Genomic DNA, 7,218 nt, shown 5'->3' on the forward strand with positions numbered 1-7,218 from the left:
TGCAGGTACACCACCTCCCTTCTGTTTTTGGATAAAAGACACATAACAATTTTTATTATTTACAGTAAGCCTTAAACAGCACTCTGAGAGCTGCGCAGATATCTACCTACTATGTGATTTGAATTTCCTTTTTTTTTTTTTTTTAAATTAATTTTCAGGAACTGCATGGTGGCTTCACCTATTTTCTGGTGCCTTCTTCTGATATGCAGTCATCTAGGCAGCAGACAACAAACATGCAGGCTTACCACCTCCCTTCCCTTCTGTTTTTTGGTAAAGGACACATAATTTTTATTATTTACAGTAAGCCTTAAAGAGCACTGTGACAGCCGCACAGATATGTACCTTCTATGTGATTAGAATTTCCTTTTTTTTTTTTTTTTGGTTTTTAAAATTACTTCTCAGGGGGTGCATGGTGACACACACACTTACATTGAAAACTAAAAGTAATAATAACAGCAAACAAGCAAGCAAGTAAACAAACAAACTAAGAAATATATAAATAAGAGGGAAAAAGAGATTCTGGCTTCTGCCAGGCTGTGTGGGTGTCAGAGGCTGGCAGGCAAGCAGGCAGAGAGGACCTGTGTGAGTTTGAGGCTACCCAACCCTACACTGATAGTTAAAGAAAGGACTGCCTGGGCTACACCAAGAGAAACCCTACCTCTAGGAACAAGAAAACAAAAGCAGAGAAGGTTCAGGCTTTTATTTTACTGACATATGTTCCTTTCGTTCTTCCCTTCCTTCCTTCCCTCCTTCCTTCTTTCCTTCCTTCCTTCCTTCCTTCCTTCCTTCCTTATTTCCTTCCTTCTTCTTTCTTTCTTTCTTTCTTTCTTTCTTTCTTTCTTTCTTTCTTTCTTTCTTTCTTTCTTTCTAGATTTATTTATTTTATGTATATGAGTACACACTTTAGTTGTACAGATGGTTGTGATCCTTCATGTGTTTGTTGGGAATTGAACTTAGGACCTCTGCTTGCTCTAGCCAAGCCCACTTGTTCTGGACAAAGATTTATTTATTAGTATAAGTTCACTGTAGCTGTCTTCAAATGCACCAGAAGAGGGTATCAGATCACATTATGTGTGGTTGTGAGCCACCATGTGGTTGCTGGGATTTGAACTCAGTACATTTGGAAGAGCAGTCAGTGCTCTTCCCCACTGAACCATCTCACTAGCCCCCGACATACCTTTCTTCTAGTAATATTGACTAAAGTACTTTGATCATGAAGGCACGTTGGATTTAATGACAGAGATTGTGTGTGTTTCTGTGTGTGTGTGTGCAATATTTCTGCTGTGATTGTGGTTACTTGCCATCTAGAGGGCTTGGTTGTAATTTTTTTAATTTTTCTAATTTTTTTTTCGTAAGTTAAATTCATGTCATTCCTCCTTATTTTTCTCTCTTACTCCATGTTTGTGTGCATGTAGGTGTCTGTGTTAGTCTTGGGTACACAGATTAAAGAAATCATATTTCCAAGGAATATTTTTTCCTGGAAATAAGATTATTTTCATGTAATATTTTTTCCAAATAATATTTTTAAAAATATTTTCTTCCTTCCTTTCTTGCTTTTCTTTCTTTCTTTCTTTCTTTCTTTCTTTCATTCTTTCTTTCTTTCTTTCTTTCTTTCTTTCTTTCTTATTTTCTTTCTTTCTTTCTTTCTTTCTTTCTTTCTTTCTTTCTTTCTTTCTTTCTTTCTCTTTCTTTCAATTATTATTATTGTTTTCAGATAGGGTTTCTATGTGTAGACCTGGCTGACTTGGAAGTCACTCTGTAAGGCAGGGTGATTTTGAATGCAGAAATCTGCCTGAGGCTAAAAATGTGGTCCACAATTGCCTCAGCTCTACTCTAATTCTCTCTTCAAGAAGAGAGTGACAGAGAGAGAGAGAGAGACAGAGGGAGAGAGCCTGAGAGAGACAGAGTGAGAGAGAGAGACATAGAGAGACAGAGAGAGACACAGAGAGAGACAGAGAAAGACACAAAGACAGAGAAAGACAGACAGAGACAAAGGGAGAGACAGAAAACGAGACAGATAGTGAGACAGAGAGAGAGACAAAGAGAGAGAGCCAGAGAGAGAAAGTGAGAAAGACAGAGACACACAGAGTTAGACAGAGAGAGAGAGACAGAGAGAGAGAGACAGAGAGAGACAGAGAGAGAGAAACACAGAGAGACACAGAGAGAGAGAGAGAGAAAGAGAGAGACAAAGAGAGAGACATAGAGAGACAGAGAGAGAGGCAGGGAGAGACAGAGAGAGACAAAAAGAGAGACAGAGAGAGACAGAGAAAGAGACAAAGAGAGAGACAGAGAAAGAGACAGACACACAGAGAGAGACAGAGAGAGACAGAGAGAGACACAGTGAGAGACAGAAAGGGAGACAGAGAGAGACAGAAAGAGAGAGAGATACAGAGAGACAGAGAGAAACACAGAGAGAGACAGAAAAGAGACAAAGAGAGAGAGACAGAGAAAGAAAGAAAGAGACAGAGAGAGAGAGATAGAGAGAGACAGAGAGAGGCACAGAGAGAGACAGAGAGAGAGACAGAGAAAAAGAGAGAGACAGAGACAGAGTGAGAGAGACTGAGAGAGACAGAGAGAGACAGAGAGAGAGGGAGACAGAGAGAGTCAAAGAGAGAGATAGAGAAATAATGAGAGATAGATAGAGAGAAATAGAGAGAGACAGAGAGAGAGACAGAGAGAGACAGAGAGAGAGACAGAGAGAGTCAGAGACATACAGAGAGAGAGACATAGAGAGACAGAGAGAGACACAGAGAGAGACAGAGAGAGAGAGACACAGAGAGAGACAGAGAGATACAGAGAGAGACAGAGAGAGACAGAGAAAGAGACAGATAGAGACAGAGAGAGAGACAGAGACAGAGAGAGAGACAGAAAGAGACAGAGAGTGACAGAGAGAGACAGAGAGAGACAAAGAGAGAGACAGAGAAAGAGACAGATAGAGAGACACAGAGACAAAGAGAGAGAGCCAGAGAGAGACAGAGAGAAAGACAGAGACAGAGAGAATAGAGAGAGAGAAAGAGAGAAACAGAGAGAGACAGAGAGAGAGACAGAGAGAAACACAGAGAGAGACACATAGAGAGAGAGAAGGAGAGAGAGAAAGAGAGAGACATATAGAGACAGACAGAGAGACAGAGAGAGAAAGAGAGAAACAAAGAGAGGGACAGAGAGAGACAGAGAGAGATAGAGAGAGACAGAGAGAGACACAGAGAGAGACAGAGAGAGACAAAGACAGAGACAAAGAGAGACAGAGAGAGACACAGAGAGAAACAGAGTGAGAGACAGAGACACAGAGAGAGACAGAGATGAAGAGAGAGACAGAATGACAGAGACAGAGAGAAAGAGAATGAGAGAGACACGGAGAGAGACAGAGAGAGACAGAGACGTACAGAGAGAGAGACATAGAGAGACCGAGAGAGACACAGAGACAGAGAGAGAGGGAGACAGAGAGAAACAATAAGAGAGACAGAGAGATACAGAGAGAGAGACAGAGAGAGACAGAGATAGAGAAAAAGAGAGACAGAGAGAGACACAGAGAGAGACAGAGAGAGAGACAGAGAGAGAAAGAGAGAGAGAAAGAGAGAGAGAGAAAAAGAGAGACAGAGAGAGATACAGAGAGAGACAGAGAGAGACTGAGAGAGAGACAGAGAGAGACAGAGATAGTGACAGAGAGAGACATAGAGATATACAGAGAGAGACAGAGGGAGAGACAGAGAGAGACAGAGACAAAGAGAGAGACAGAGAGAGACAGAGACAGATCAGAGAGACTGAGAGAGACAGAGAGAGAGACAGAGACATACAGAGAGAGAGACAGAGAGAGACAGACAGAGACAGAGAGACAGAGAGAGACAGAGAGAGACAGAGAGATAGACAGAGAGAGACAAAGACAGAGACAAAGAGAGACAGAGAGAGACACAGAGAGAAACAGAGAGAGAGACAGAGAGAGACACAGAGAGACACAGAGAGAGAGACAGAGAGAGAAAGAGAGAGAGAGACAGAGAGAGACAGAGAGAGACACAGATAGAGACAGAGAGAGACTGAGAGAGAGACAGAGAGAGACAGAGTGAGAGACAGAGAGAGACAGAGAGAGAGACAGGGAGAGAGACAGAGAGAGACAGAGCGAAACAGAGAGAGAGACAGAGAGAGACAGAGGGAGAGACAGAGAGAGACAGAGAGAGACAGAGAGAGACAGAGAGCGACAGAGAGAGACACAGAGACAAAGAGAGACAGAAAGAGACAGAGACAGAGGGAGAGAGACTAAGAGAGAGATAGAGAGAAAGAGACAAAGAGAGACAGAGACATACAGAGAGAGAGACATATAGAGACAGAGAGAGACACAGAGAGAGACAGAGAGAGGGAGAAACAGAGAGAGACAGAGAGATACAGACAGAGACAGACAGAGACAGAGAGAGACAAAGAGAGAGACAGAGAGAGACAGAGAGAGACAGAGATAGAGACAGAGAGAGACAGAGAGAGACACAGAGAGAGACAGAGGGAGAGACATAGAGAGACAGAGAGAGACACAGAGAGAGAGACAGAGAGAGACAGAGACAAAGAGAGAGACAGAGAGAGAGACAGAGACAGAGTGAGAGATACTGAGGGAGACAGAGAGAGACAGAGAGAGACAGAGACATACAGAGAGAGAGACATAGGGAGACAAATAGAGAGACATACAGAGAGGGAGACAGAGAGAGACAAAGAGAGAGAAAGAGAGAGACAGAGATAGATTGAGAGAAAGAGAGAGACAGAGACAGAGAGAGAGACAGAGAGAGACAGAGATAGAGACAAAGAGAGACAGAGAGAGACACAGAGAGAGACAGAGAGAGACAAAGAGAGACAGAGAGAGACACAAAGAGAGACAGAGAGAGAGACAAAGAGAGAGACAGAGAGAGACAGAGACAGAGAAAGAGAGATAAGAGAGACAGGGAGATATATATATAGAGAGAGAGACAGAGACATACAGAGAGAGAGAAATAGAGAGACACAGTGAGAGACAGTGAGAGAGAGACACAGAGAGAGACAGAGAGATACAGAGAGAGACAGAGAGAGAAAGAGAGAGAGTCAGATAGAGACAGAGAGAGACAGAGAGAGACAGAGAGAGAGACAGAGAGAGACAGAGATAGAGACAAAGAGAGACAAAGAGAGACACAGAGAGAGACATAGAGAGAGACAGAGAGAGACAGAGAGAGACAGAGAGAGACACAGTAAGAGACAGAGAGAGACAGAGAGAGAGACAGGGAGAGAGAAAAAGAGAGACAAAGAGAAACAGAGAGAGACAGAGTGAGAGAGACGGAGAGAGAAAGAGAGAGAGACAGAGAGAGACAGAGAGAGACAGAGATAGACAGAGAGGGACAGAGAGAGACACAGAGAGAGACAGAGGGAGAGACAGAGAGAGACAGAGAGAGACACACAGATAGAGACAGAGAGAGACAGAGACAAAGAGAGAGACAGAGAGAGAATACAGAGACAGAGTGAGAGAGACTGAGAGAGACAGAGAGAGAGACAGAGAAAGAGAGAGACATACAGAGAGAGACATTGAGAGACAAATAGAGAGACATACAGAGAGGGAGACAGAGAGAGACAAAGAGAGAGAAAGAGAGATACAAAGAGAGAGACAGAGACAGAGAGAGACAGAGATAGAGACCAGAGAGACAGAGAGAGACACAGAGAGAGACAGAGGGAGAGAAAGAGAGAGACAGAGAGAGACAGAGAGAGACAGAGTCAGAGATAGAGACAGAGAGAGACAGAGAGAGACACAGAGAGAGACAGAGGGAGAGACAGAGAGAGACAGAGAGAGACACAGAGAGAGACAGAGAGAGAGACAGAGACAAAGAGAGAGAGACAGAGAGAGACAGAGACAGAGGGAGAGAGACTGAGAGAGACAGGGAGATATATAGAGAGAGACAGAGAGAGACAGAGACATACAGAGAGACATAGAGAGACACAGAGAGAGACAGAGAGATACAGAGAGAGAAGAGAGAGAAAGAGAGAGAGACAGATAGAGACAGGGAGAGACAGAGAGAGACAGAGAGAGACAGAAAGAGACAGAGAGAGACAGAGAGAGAGCGACAGAGAGAGACAAAGAGAGAGACAGAGAAAGAGACAGATCGAGAGACAGAGAGAGAGCAAAGAGAGAGAGCCAGAGAGAGTCAAAGAGAAAGACAGAGACAGAGAGAAACAGAGAGTGACAAAGAGAGAGAGAGAAAGAGAGAGACAATGAGAGAGACACAGTGAGAGACAGTGAGAGAGAGACACAGAGAGAGACAGAGAGATACAGAGAGAGACAGAGAGAGAAAGAGAGAGAGTCAGATAGAGACAGAGAGAGACAGAGAGAGAGACAGAGAGAGACAGAGATAGAGACAAAGAGAGACAAAGAGAGACACAGAGAGAGACATAGAGAGAGACAGAGAGAGACAGAGAGAGACAGAGAGAGACACAGTAAGAGATAGAGAGAGACAGAGAGAGAGACAGGGAGAGAGAAAAAGAGAGACAGAGAAACAGAGAGAGACAGAGTGAGAGAGACGGAGAGAGAAAGAGAGAGAGACAGAGAGAGACAGAGAGAGACAGAGATAGACAGAGAGGGACAGAGAGAGACACAGAGAGAGACAGAGGGAGAGACAGAGAGAGACAGAGAGAGACACACAGATAGAGACAGAGAGAGACAGAGACAAAGAGAGAGACAGAGAGAGAATACAGAGACAGAGTGAGAGAGACTGAGAGAGACAGAGAGAGAGACAGAGAAAGAGAGAGACATACAGAGAGAGACATTGAGAGACAAATAGAGAGACATACAGAGAGGGAGACAGAGAGAGACAAAGAGAGAGAAAGAGAGATACAAAGAGAGAGACAGAGACAGAGAGAGACAGAGATAGAGACCAGAGAGACAGAGAGAGACACAGAGAGAGACAGAGGGGGAGAAAGAGAGAGACAGAGAGATACACAGAGAGAGAAAGAGGAAGAGAGACACAGAGAGAGATAGAGAGTTACAGAGAGAGACAGAGAGAGACAGAGTCAGAGATAGAGACAGAGAGAGACAGAGAGAGACACAGAGAGAGACAGAGGGAGAGACAGAGAGAGACAGAGAGAGACACAGAGAGAGACAGAGAGAGAGACAGAGACAAAGAGAGAGAGACAGAGAGAGACAGAGACAGAGGGAGAGAGACTGAGAGAGACAGTGAGATATATAGAGAGAGACAGAGAGAGACAGAGACATACAGAGAGACA

Source organism: Mus caroli, unplaced genomic scaffold, assembly GCF_978045245.1.
Source record: "Mus caroli unplaced genomic scaffold, Mus_caroli_1 scaffold_43, whole genome shotgun sequence".
Lineage (NCBI taxonomy): Eukaryota > Metazoa > Chordata > Mammalia > Rodentia > Muridae > Mus > Mus caroli.